This window comes from Mus musculus, chromosome 5, assembly GCF_000001635.26.
Source record: "Mus musculus strain C57BL/6J chromosome 5, GRCm38.p6 C57BL/6J".
NCBI lineage: Eukaryota > Metazoa > Chordata > Mammalia > Rodentia > Muridae > Mus > Mus musculus.
The window spans coordinates 151,374,703-151,388,446 of NC_000071.6; the positions used below are offsets into that span (position 1 = coordinate 151,374,703).

The 13,744-nt window shown below is 41.0% G+C and overlaps 1 protein-coding gene and 1 long non-coding RNA gene across 3 annotated transcripts in view; one reads left to right on the forward strand and one right to left on the reverse strand.

The window, feature by feature from the left end:
• Stard13 (StAR-related lipid transfer (START) domain containing 13) overlaps positions 1-13,744 on the reverse strand; it is a 390,686-nt gene that overhangs the window by 337,188 nt on the left and 39,754 nt on the right. The gene's annotated exons all lie outside the window — the stretch shown is intronic.
• 1700028E10Rik (RIKEN cDNA 1700028E10 gene) overlaps positions 1-13,744 on the forward strand; it is a 45,409-nt gene that overhangs the window by 6,028 nt on the left and 25,637 nt on the right. For both annotated transcript variants that reach the window (NR_045700.1, NR_045699.1), the window contains exon 2: positions 5,687-5,821. This is a non-coding gene — a long non-coding RNA (RIKEN cDNA 1700028E10 gene). The remainder of the gene's footprint in view (positions 1-5,686; positions 5,822-13,744) is intronic.

Consider the following 13,744-nt stretch of genomic DNA (forward strand, 5'->3'; position numbering starts at 1 on the left):
TGGGAACTGGACTAACAGATGTGTGAACTTGAGTTCCTTACTACTTACTACTTACCTATGCTAAGTTACCTTCCTGAAATTCATTATTGCCCTCGGCCAGTGCATACAGTTTAATGCCACAAAGACCATGAATAATTTCAGACTGTTCTTCATTTTAAGTCCTCTTAAATTAGTCGTTTTTTTTCTTAAGAGCTTCTTGTTAATCCCTAGCAATCCAAGATGTATAAAAATTATTACACTGTAGTGCTTTTGGTGCTACATAGATGGTTTTATGACATTAGTCAGACAACTCCAAAGGTATCACCATTTAGCAATAACTCTACCCTAGGGCTGTTATTGTACCACACACTGTGACTAATTATACTGTCATTTCTGTCTGCTTAAACCACAGCCACATTTGAAAACTAACGTAAATTCTCCTTCCAGATTTCTCAGCCAGCCACACAGAAGTGTTTTCTTTTAAATATTTTTCTTACCACTTAAAGTTCTTCAAACAATACATGTCCAAAGATATGATAACATTCCCATTGCCACCGAAGATAAATAGATTCAACATTGTTCAATTTCGGACCTGATATAAGTCCCCCTCCTTTTTCACAGTTCCTGAAAGCATGTGTGCTTTTCTATTAAAGGGATATAAACTTTAACATTTAATGATAGCCAATCAGAAGGAATCATCTGCCAACCTTCTTCTGATATATCCCTGTTCATCTCTGACATCTGATGTCATGCTTGGAATGCAGGAGGACCCCTCATGGACTGAATATGCTTCTATTAGAGTTATACTCCACATAGGAAGATGGCTGTATCTATCTTCAGTGCAAGAGGACCCCTCATGGACTGAATACGCTTCTATTAGAGCTATAACCTATGTAGAAAGATGGCTGTGTCTCTCTCCTCGGATCCTCTGGAATATTTTCTGGAACATTTTGCTTATATGTCTTCCTGCCAGCTATCTCCAAATGTGAGACAAGTGGAGCATTCCCCTGAATGATGAGGGGCGAGGAGAGATGAGCCCATGAGAGGCAGTGTGGCACAAGTCTCACTGGGCTAAGCAGCGACTTTCAAGTCTTTCCTTTCCTAGAGGGACCAAGTTGCCAAGTAAATGTGCCTGGCTAGGATTTTATTCACACACTTGGGCTAGAATGTAGAGCTTTACATACGCTAGACAAGCATTTTGCTACTGACATGTATCCTCAGCTTCTTTGTGCTTGATAGTTCTTATGTCCACTTGACAGAAGCTAAAGTCATCTGAGAGGTCGAAACCTCAGTTAATTAAGAAAAACGCCTCCATAAGAATGGAGCTGTAGGTAAGCCTGTAGGGCATTTTCTTAATTAATGGTTGAGAGGGGGTGGCTCAGTCTGTCACAGGCAGTGTTATCCCTGGGCTGATGGCCCTGGGTTCTGTAAGAAAGCTGGCTGAGCAAGCCATGAGGAGCAAGCCAGTAAGCAGCACCCCTCCATGTCCTCTGCATCAGGTCCTGCTTCCAGGTTCCTACTTTACTTGAGTTCTTGTCCTGACCTCCTTTGATGATGAACTGTAATGTGGAAGCATAAGTTGAATAAAGCCTTTCCTTCCCAGGTTGCTTTGACATGCATGGTGTTTTATCACAGCAAGTAGAAACCTTAATACTCCTTTTATTTTTGCTTTTAAATTTTAAGGCATGTGAACTGCTGACATTTAAAAGAAGTACTAAGTGACTTTCTTCATGTTTTTCTCTTTGTCTTAAATGATCTTTCTCCATTACTGTTTGTCTACTTGGGACAGTTTCCCTCAGTAAAATGACTCTTTCTCCATGAAGGCTTGAATTACCCAGAAATAGTCTATTTCTTTGAATCATTTAGTGCTCTTGATATACTTTCAGTATTACGTGCTTACTAATTACATCCATCTTGGCATAAACACACCATTAAATTCTGACAGCTCAGGAATCCTGACTCATTTGCCTTTCTGGGGCAAGTAAAATCATAAATAATTGAGTTAGAAGAATCTTTAGTTAATTTTATGGGTATAAGCATTAAATAAATCCATGTATTATAAAAGGTGTTCTGCAAATATTTTTATAATATGATGTTACCAGTTATAAGTAAAATATATAATACAGGGTTTGCTAGCTACTAACTTTGGCCTTGAGAGGAAATAGAAAATAACCAGGAAAAAACAAGGTAATTTAGTTTCAGCAGTTGCTGCTGGAGGAGGTAGGGAAGATACTAATAAGAACGCTTTTCATTATAGCCTATTTTTTATAGCTTTGTTGCCTTTGGTGCTCTTTTCTTTAAGTTGTAGTTCCGTAAAACATGTAATGTATTTGGTGGTGAAAAGACTACATTGCTAAAACTAGAATGTAAATTTACCATGGGTCTTTTGACCTTTGAAATAAATGGAACTTGAGTCAGGTTTCCTGGAACTGGATTAACTCACGGCTGTGAGTCACGTTGTGGGTGGTGGGAAATAAACCTGGGTCCCTGGAAGAGCAGCCAGTGCTGTCCCTCTGAGCTGTGGCTCCAGCGTCACATTAAAGACCTACTCTGAAGTATGTCAGCTGTCCTCTTTTTTTCTACTCTGTATAATGAACAATTTATTCATTCTGGAAGTTCTCAATCAGTGCTACCTTCTTTGGAAAGCCTTCCCGGACCCAATTCACCAGTTTCTCCTTTGTGCTGTTAAAAGCACGCATATCTGTTAAAGAACAGTGTATCACAGCATTTGTACTAACTCACGATCTCTGATCTCTGAATGCCAGAGTCTTGAGATGGCATTGTTTTCTGTACGAGTCTGTTTCCGGTACTTGTGAAGACCCCTTTCATCAACCTTTCTTCACTCTATGAAAGCACCATGTCCTTGGGGCTTCTAAGGTTGCCCACATGTGTGTATATGTAGAACCTGCAAGGTCACATGATGCCTTAGAACCTGGTGGGTAGAACTATCTCACCACATCCCCAGGCAGAGGACACCACACTGCCAGTAGGACACCTTTCATACAGTTGAGAGTAATATAGACTTGATAAAGAATGCAGCATGAAAGACTCAAATTACATATAATGTATTATGGCTTATGGTAAAAATGCCTAATGCAATCAGATGGAATTTTGTGAGGTTGGCTCTTCTGGAAGGCATTTGTAAAAGCACTCTTAGTGATTTTTAATACCTTAATGCTTTAATTTAATAGTTGGTTTAAAGACCCCAGCCATCTGATAGCAGCTAGATAAACTGGTGCTTAAGATACTTCCTAAGATTTACTGGTCAATAAACACAGCATCCGACATTTCCTTTAGAATGTCACATGGGAAAAAAGGATCCCTGATGCTTGCTTTTACCATGAAAACTTTACCATAGTCCTAATTGGTGTGCAATAATTATTTCTATATCTTGGCCATGGAAAAATGATTATTGATTAAATAATTTGCATAAGAAGTCGGGCATGGTGGCACACGCCTTTAATCCCAGCACTCGGGAGGCAGAGGCAGGCGGATTTCTGAGTTCGAGGCCAGCCTGGGCTACAAAGTGAGTTCCAGGACAGCCAGGGCTATACAGAGAAACCCTGTCTCGAAAAGCCAAAAAAAATTAAAAAAAAAAAAATAAATAAATAAAATAAAATAATAATTTGCATAAGATATTAAAATGTCCATAGCACAGTCCAGATTCAGAGTAAACAAAGCCAAATCCAGCTTCCTTATAGTTTGTCACAGTAGTAATCCCCACAAATGTAGCAGCTGCTGCCCTAAAAATGAAAACTTGTCGTTAAACCAGAACCTGTTTTAAAGGATTTTTTTTTCCTTAGTTACAAATATTGTGGTATAAAATACCAATGCATTTTTGTACTGTCACACTTTTAAAAACGTGAGACTTGAGAACTGTTTAACACTTCTGGAAATTTTTATCTGAATTTAAAAAAAATTAAGGAATTTACCGTATCTCATAGTTCTACTAAATAATGACAATTATTGCTACTAAATGAGCTCTGGAATAGAAAGCCTAGAATGGATGCATACTTGTACAGCCAGCTGACCTCTGCTAAAAGAATGAGGAGAATTGACTGGAGAAGGAAAGCCTTCCTAACAGGCATCAGAAACTCAAGACAGAGTAGAGTGATGGCTGCCAGGGGCACAGACTACAAACAGTGATGTAGTTTCAGTTGGGGAACATGAAAGTTTCTAGAGATGATGGTGGCAATGGAGCCACAACACTGTGAGTATGCTTAGTGCTGCTGTACAATTATAAATGGATAAACAGAATAGTTTACATTTCAGTCCAATGAATAATAAAATAAAATTATAAAAATATAGCTGGAAATGTCCTGGCAGATTTATATATTAAAATAAAACTCCATGTTTTATGGATGCAGAAGCAGGCAACATAAGGCACTAATAAGTCTCTGTGCTAAGAAAAGAACTACTTGGTAATACTGAGCAATCCAAACTTAGGGTTTTCTATTACTGCAGAATCACTTCTCCTGATGAGCTACTCTGATTCATGGCTTTCTCTAAAAGCCCCAGGATGCCCCTGAGCCCCATGCATCTACACAGCCATACAGCCCTTTTCTGGAAGTACTTGACATTCTTGACAAAAAGACCTTGGAAAAGGTGGGGATGGTGAATCTTCCAACAAAAACATTACTATGTTTCCAATTCTCAGCGCTGAGTTGCGGCCAGCTGATGAACATTCCTAGGTGACATAGTTTGACAGCTGGAATAGAGTGTCTTGATCCAACATGCCAGCTCAGTGAAAAGACCAGATGTTACATGGTCAAGGGACCACTGGTTTCATCTTTTCTACAGTGTTAATTCCTAACCAAACCAGGTGTTCAAAACTATGAGCTTGTTTTGATGTGGGAAGCCAGAGTTGGCTCAAGATCATGCTATGTGACTCCTAGCACCTGCACTAACCTCATGGGACTGCCCCCACATCCCAGCCCCCATTCTTCCTTAAGTAAATCCTGTCTGACAGGATAGTCATGTGCAGCATCAGCAGCGTTCTGCAAGTCCCTCAGCTTGGCCAGTTTCCTCAGAGCCTCATTACCACATCTACTCTGTGAAACCTTCCACATCTTAGAGGTCAGGCACCCCATATTTCTTTACTACTACCTACAGTCCTAACATCATCCAGAAAGATGGAAAAGATTAGCTTCATTTTGAAGGCTAAGAAGCAAATACTCAAACTGGCAACGGGTTACTCCTTTTTGTCCTTAGGTTGTGTTTGTTCCCAGATCCTGATCATAGTTGGTTCTTAAATGTCCATTGGAGGATTTCAGCATTCAGACATCCCCTGTCTCCACTGATACTCTGTGGACTTTGAAATGCACAGAATACAGCTGAGAACCTTAAAATGCAGGTTGTGATTTGCTATGCTTAAAATAGAGCGCGAGGTTCTGCATTTCTAACAGTCTCCCAGATGCTGCCAAGCAGCAGATCCTCAGACAACACTGTAGGAAGCCAGTTCTAAAGCTCTGCTTCTCCTATGGTGTCCTCAAGCAGTGCAGAGCCAGGAAGAAGCACTTGAAAACTCTCCTCAGTTGCTTCAAGCATAAAATGGACACCAGATTTTGACACCTTAGCCTGAAGTAAAAGAATATAAAATAGAATTTTTATATTGATTGCATACTGAAATAATTGTTTGAATGAATGGGCTTGAAAAAAAAAAAAAAACCCATCCTAATTAGAAGTTGTTTTACATTTCCCACACCAGGCTCTGTCTCCCTTTCTCTGCATTCTGCTTGTGGATCAGATGTGAGCTCTCATCTACTGCTCTGGTGTCACACCTGCCTGCCTGCCTGCCACCATGCTGCCTGCCATGATGATCATGGACTCACCCTCTGAAACTGTAAGCAAGCCCACAGTTAACTGCTCCCTTTTATAAGTTGCTTTGGTCATGGTGTCTTGTCCTAGCAATAGAAAAGTAACCAAGACAAATATGTTCAATAATTATATGAGTTAGTTTAAAAAAATACACTTTGAAAAATAAACGTTGGAGCATCTACAACATTGTTTTAGTTTGCTTTTCTGTTGTTATGATAAGCACCCCAACCAGAAGCAACTTGTGAGGAAAATTTTCATTTAGCTTGTACTTCCACATCATAATCCATTATTGAGGGAAGTAAGTCAGGGAAGGAACCATAGAGGGATGAATGATGCTTTCTGCCTGTTCTCTGTGACTTGCTCAGCTGCCTTACTCAGTGCAGGACCACACGTCCAGGGAATGGCGCCATCAGTCAATAGTCAAGACAATTGCCCACAGACATGAGTACAGACCAGACTGATCTGGGCAATCCCTCAGTTGAGACTACCTCTTTTCAGGTGACTCTTGGCTGTGTCAAGATGAGAATAAAAACTATTCAGACTCAGAAGGAAGAGGAGGAGGGAGAGGGAGTAGTTTTATGTATTTACATTCCCCTTGTCAAGGGACTACAGAAAATTTAAGTCGGCATGGGTGGTTCATGTTGTATTTTGCTTGGACTGTGCTTTTCTAGCAGATCTTCCCGAGTCTTATCTACCTGTCTGTCATTCAAGATGCATCACCTGCATTGTTAAATGTCTCATATAGAGCACTTGTCTGTGTAGAGAGCACCTGAAAACCCCAAATTTCCCATTCCTTGTTGTGTTTCTCTTCTTGTAAGTGAGTCCTTAGAAGAATGTCTTTTACCTAATTGATTCTGAGTGATGATCATTATATGATTTTTGAGTCCTAAACATGTGCTCTATTCTCACAAACCTCAAAGTTCTTAGCATAATGTATTTAAAACACCATGCTCTGGATTAAGGTCTAGGTCAAGTCCTACCAATTGCCGTGTGTCTCTCAGGGTGGGTCTCAAGTGTCTGAACCACTGTCCTCTCTGCTAAAGCAATTCCCAATAACTAATACAAATCCAATCAAAACACAATCAGGAAGTCAAACCACTGTAAACAAGACATCACCCAACGCATTTCTAAAGGAGATTGGGGGTTGTGCACACCAGGCTTTCCTCTGTTGAGGTAATAAAAAGTTGATTGATAGAGAATTGCTAATAAATAAAGATGACACCTCTCTTTCAGTACCTGTGGGGACGGACTTGTGGAGCTTGAGGCAGTAAGGACACTGTTTGCCATGCAGGGCCAGGAAGATTATTTTCAATCTGAATTCAGGGGCCACTGCCCCTGCTTCTGGGAACATCTTTCCTCACTTGTGTTTTTACTCATTCACCATCTCATTTCTTCTCTGTCCTCTTCCGGGCCTCATAGGCTCAAACCCTCAATAAGTAAATTTTCTGAGTACCTTTATTGTTCATATGCCAGTGACCTTGGGGTTCACATTGAAAAATAGCTACTGGTGGGTTGGAGAGATGACTCAGCATCTAAGAGCACTGGTAGCTCTTGCAGAGGACCTGATTTCAGTTCCCAGTACTCACATGGTGGCTCACAACCATATCTAACAACAGTTATAGGGGATCTGATGCCCTTTTCTGGCCTCCACAGCCACTGCATGCACACAGTACACAGACAAATGCAAAAAAAAAAAAAAAAAAAAAGTAAAGCAGTATTGTTACATTAACAATATTAGCAAGTGTGGGTCATAAAACCATGCCAGGAAGTTTGGTAAAGTAGAGCAAGTTGAGACCCAGAGACACAGTGGGCACACACCTGAGGCTTAGGTGACTCCCAGCTCCCTGCCAGACTCTTGACTTGGAATACATGTTGTGCTTCTTATGTAAAAGGAAAGTGTCCTGGGTCATGCAGGCCCAAGACAGAGTTCTCCATGCTAATGAGGTGCCTAGAGGCCAGGAGGGTTTAGCCAATAAGCTTCCCTTCCCAGACATTCCTCCTGCAAAAGTTATTTGATCTCAAACCCACCCTGAGAAATGGGGTATGATTTTATGCATCCATTTTCTGCCATGACAATAAACTGTTTAGAACCATGGACTGTCTTTTTACCAAGATTTGCTGTGGGGATTAATGATGAAAGCCTTTGCCTACAGAGTTGCAGTCTAATCTCCTGTAGAAGGCCTCTCTGTGCTCCTAGCCACAGCCGCCCCCAAGCCTGCATCTTCCAAGCTAAGGACAATCTCTCTTCTGGACAAGCCAGAACTCCCCTCTTCTCCCCCTCCAACCCCTGCCCCAGGCTAGATCCTGCCTTCTAGCCCACAGGCCAGACTCCATTCTCTGCTCTTCTGCAACTCCTAGTGGCACCCAGATGTTCAAGAGTCAGAGAACACCATGGCCCTAGCCTTGTCACAGGCCCTGGGACTCCCCCAACCCCCAACCAGTCCCAGGGTACCCATGTTTCACACTGCACTTTTCCACCCCCAGAGTGGTGCCTCAGCAGTGGTGTGGGATAAGTGCAGTCAAACTCCCAGTGTTCTGCCTCCCCAAGCTGCTGTGCCAAGTGGTAGAACAGATGCGGGCCTACAACCCTACAAGCAAGTCTTCACATTTGCCTAGCATCTCTGAAACCCTGAGTTCAGTGTCCAGTACAGTAAAAACTATAATTAACATATGCAGATACCATTTTTACATTCTGATGAAGTTTGAGATTTTGTGTTTCGTTTGTTCTGAGGGTATGACTGGCTCCTGTGGGTTGTTTTTTTCCTGCTATGTGTTGTTTTCTGTTGTGTCTGAGTTGCAGTGTTTCACGATGTAGCAAGGGGTGGTCAGTCCTCTGTCCCCTGAGGCTCAGGCCTGCCATTGCTATGCACTTGCCCACCTTGTCATGCAGACAAGATCTACTTAATAAAGATTAGCTGAAGTCACATTTTATATTTTTTATTAAATAAAAACTTCCTCCATTGGAATGTCACCTTGTGTATGAAGTAAAAGTAAAATGCTAATTTGGAAACTATTTACAATTCAAAATATGTTTGTTTGCATATGCTGCATGCAAATATCCCTGGCTTTAAGTGGGGGTCATTTATCCCCAACTGTAATTAAAGTTCCTTTGTTACCCACAGGCTGTTCAATAAGGTTTCCTAAATTTAAATGGTGCCCCTATCTGGAGAAGCTATGACAGGAAAGAGGGCATTTTTGTTTCTAATTCTCATTTCATGGCTGTCAACCCAACACAGCGCTCCCTATATTCTGAGAAAAGTAATCTCTCTGATACCCCAGTGTAATCATATTTCTTCAAAGAAAAATGATTCTGTTCATTTTTTAAGACAATACACGGCTGTGCGTTTGGGAACATCCTGTAGCCAGGCTCCACACATGACAATCATTAATCTAGTAATGACATTGAAACAAAACAAAATTAATTTATTGCCCTGTGATATATGGAGATTATAAAAGAAGCATTAAAATCTACTATTTGGACAGCTTCAGGCTCTACTGACCATGGAGACTAATGCTTCAGTGAGGTCCATCCATTAATTAAAGTTCCTTTAGTGTGCATCTTATATTAATTGTGTATTTTATATTCATGTTGTGCTGTGCATATTACAGACTGGCTGTATTCAGGACTGGGAGGGGGCAATTACATATCTGTGAACAGCCTGCCTTCTTGTCCACAGTGACATGGGTTTGAGTCAAACAGAGCTGAAACAGAGCACTTAATTTGTCATCAGTGTTTGAGGCTTTATCAAATATTGAACGGAATTAGCAGATTTGGGTTAAGCAAGAAACCCGTATAGGGCATAGTGGTGTAGGCATGCAGTCCAAGCACTCAGGAGGCAGCAAGAGGAAGATGTCAAGTTCAAGACTGCCTGGGCTAACAACGATAACAACCAGAATCCACAAAAACAACAAAAGCAAGTGGCTTGAGGCTTCCATCATCTGTGACATTAGCTGGTATAGAGTTTTGCTTTAAAAGTTACATTTTAGTTATTTATCCAGTTGACTGAAGCATTTCATAAGGAAGGGGGCTCATTAGACTCAAGAGCTAAGGGAACATAAGCAAGAGTCAAGCAGCCCAAGCAGGAGTCTGTGCAGGAGTCACTCTGTGCTGAACAGTTGAGGGGAAAGAAAAATGTTCCATAGAGCAGCCTGCAGGTTGTACAAGGAGCTACAGGGAAATAGCCATCACCCAGGTGGGTGGACTTTTTAGTGATGCAGCAAGCAGACTTTGAGTTGGGCATGTTCCTGGAAGTGACCTTAGTCAAGCCTCTGGAAGGCCAGTAGGCCAGCTGGTTCACTAAGCTAGACATAAAGTGGAATCCTATCTTTGGTATGTTTCCAGTGTGGTGAGAGTGCATTTATGTTTCCCTAGGAAGAGTCCTGCAATACCTTCACATGAATAAAGTCCTCTCTAGTAGCCAAGTAGTAAAAAAAAAAAAAAAAAAAAAAATGTTGAGAGACTGCAGAGATGACTCAGTGGTTATGAGCACTGGCTGTTTTTCCAGAGGGCCTGGGTTTGGTTCTCAGCACCCATGTAGCAGCTTACAACTGTCTGTAATTCCATTCTAGGGAATCTGACACCCTCTTATGGCCTCTGAGGATCCTGCATGCACATGGTTTACCTACATACCTGTAGAGAAAACACTCATACACAAAAATATAAATAAGAATAAATATTAAAAAGATGTTTTGGGAGCTAGAGAGATGGGTCAGTGGTTATATGCCCTGGCTGCTCTTGTAAAGGACCCAGATTTGATTCCCAGCACCCAATTGTAGCTTACACCTATCTAACACTGGTTATAGAGGATCTAATGCCATCTTCTGTCCTCTGTGGGCACTGCACACACATGCTATGCCCAATACAGCACTGCCTTATGCATTGCCACTCTGCTGTCTGTGTCTGGGAATGTCACCTCTAGGTACCTCATTTAAAGAACAATCCTAGTTTGTCTGTTAGAACTGGATTGTCTGATTTAATGTCTTCAGCCATCATCCATATTAGTCATTTGTCAGAGAAGCTGTAATATCTTATTGTGTAGACATGCCACTGTCCACTCCTCTGTCAACAGACACTTGAGTTGCTTCTGTCTTTATTGTAACTAAGGCTTCTGTGAATGCTGGTGTATTAGTTACTATTGCTGTAATAAAACACCATGGTCAAGGTGACAAGATTGATCAGGGCATATGATTCCAGAGGGTTAGAACCCATGATGGAAGAAGAAAGGCCTAGCTGCTAGAGCAGGAAAGACAAGATGTATATCTTAAACCACCAGCATCAACAGCGAGCAAGCTGGGAATACCCTGAGCCTCTGAAACCTCAAAGACTGCCTCCAATGACGAACTTTCTCCAGCAAGGCCACCTAAACCCACCCAGATACCCACCAACTGGGGACCACGTATTAAACTTGTGAGCTGATGGGGGGCAGTCTCATTCACATCACCACAATGAATATATAGACACATCTCCATGTTCATGTCTTTGGATAATATACCCAGTAGAGGGCTTGCTGGGCCACACAGTTATGTTATCTTCAGCTCCCGAGGGGCCCTCCATGTCCTTCCCAGGATTCCCTTTTAAACTTGACATTTTACAATAGCATTTTGTTGTTCCTGATTCCTATGTCTGTTCTTTATAGTAGCCATGAAATGAATTTAAATGTATATGTATATTGGGGCTATAGATACTTTATAATATGTGAAAGAGAAAAATGCATTGGCACTTGGGTTAAAAAAATGTGCATTAAAGCCAGTTAAGAAGTTGGGGGGCCACCCCAACAACCTTACCCCATAAGACTGAGATATGTAGCTCATCTAGAGAACACATCAAGTGTTTCAACCCACTGAATGACCTCCAGAAGTCCCAGTAGAAATACAGCATTTTTAGATAAAGCTATTATGACTTGAAAGCAAAATGGGTCACTAGACTTAAACTGTTGCTTGAAAGAGACAATTTAAATAATGAGAGAAAAGCTTAAAATCCCATGAGGTATAAAGGAAAATGCTGATACACAAAAGGTCACCCTTGGGTCTGGAGAGATGGCATAGTATTTAGGAACAGTGACTGTTCTTCCAGAGAAACAAAATTCAATTCCAGGCACCCTATATGGCAGTTTACTACTGTCTGTTATTCTAGTCCCCAGGGAATGTGACACCCTCTCACAGACATGAATGCAGGAAAAAAAATAACAGTGCACATAAAAAAAAAGGTCACTTACATGAAAAAGATCCTTTAAAAATTACAGTGAAAAATCTACTTAAGGTCGACTGAATGTGTATAGATGGATAGAATTCACTGAAATGATGATGTATTGCACCCACAGGAATCCACTGCTGGAAAGCTTCACCCCCTAAAGGACAGGTAACTGGGAGTGATAAACCTGGAACTGTGATGTGTTGGCAATTATGGACACTTGTGGTATCACCTCCAGCTTTTACGTGGATGCTAGGGATTAAACTCAAGTCATCAGGCTGGTACAACAAGCACTTTCTGAGCCATCTCCCCAACCCCAAGTTGTATTTCTATTTATTAAAAAGTGTGTCATGGAGTAGGTTATGAATGATATACATGGCTGGGCTGTAACTCTACATCACATGTATTACTATTATTCACCAACATTCTAATATGCTTCTGTACTGTTGGTTTAAAAAGGCATCAAGACTCTTTCCATTCAGTCAAAAAACCTTTATGTCACAACTGGTGGGTATATAAATTGGCATTTGGGAATCAATTTAGGTAAAATTCCATGTCTACCCTTTAGAAGCTGAAAATCCAGTCATGTGGTCAATGAGTGTCCACAGCTATCAGTTGACAGATTGACATTTCTTGCTGACAGAAAACTAAATTAATCAATGGAACTTATTCTACACAGTTTCTTGAATAGCCTGAACAACTTGCACTGTGTCGATGACTTCTGCCTGACTTCACAGTCATCCCAACGCGGTCATCAAGGGACTGGTGCTATTTCTAACCCAATGGGCATTAACATCTTTTGTGACAACTAGGTCTCCAGCTTTCCCGGAGACTTGAAGTTTGTCTCACCTATTCACAACATGCCAGTGCTGCTTCTACCTCAGCCTCCCTAAAATAATGGTACCACGAGAAAAGAACGTGGCTTGATGGTAGCAGATGTTTCCTGGGACAGAGACTGGGACCCAATTCTAAATCCAGTCTGCCTTCAAACATCTAAAGAAAGATCACACAGCTTTGCTCTTAGACCCTCCCTCAAATGAATGCTCTGAGCCCCATGTGAATGCCTTCACCTTTCTCCTTTATTCTCTCCCTATACTTTCTTTTTGTAATAAATTTCTGCATGCGCATCCATCAGTCCTATGTCGACCAAGGTCCTTGCGTGAAGAAGCAGTGGTGGCGGATGACATGCCAAGTGGTTATGTTTGCCTCTGACATAATCCTATCAGTAACTCCCTTTTTAAAATATGAAAACAAGCAGCATAAACACAATCTTACAGAAAAATATAGGGGAGGACACTGCTATAGAAGATGTCATTGACTTTTAAGACTGACTTGTAACACATAAAGTTTGAAAGATTTTATTTGAAAGAAAGTTTTTTACCTGAAATGTAGATAGCTTCATCATAAATACCTTCAGTCCTAAATGATAACTCTTGAGCTCAAGGCAGAAATTCTGGCTGCATGGTGTATGTGTGTGGGGATAGTGGATGGGAGTTTTTGGTTTTTGTTTTTTCAATCCTTGGGTCACTAATCTTTGCTAAGCAGGGTTTAAGATCAGACCAAATGCTTCATGTTCTTAAAAAAAAAATCTTAACTTTTACCCTTTGAACCAACTGGGAAAATATTCCTGGTTTGCCACCATTTAAGTAACTTTCTACAAATGATATTTACAAAGAAGGATTTCAGTTGTGGGAATGACAATAAAAACATCCTCAAACAGCATCTTTTCCAATGTTCCTTAGAGATAATTTTATCCTT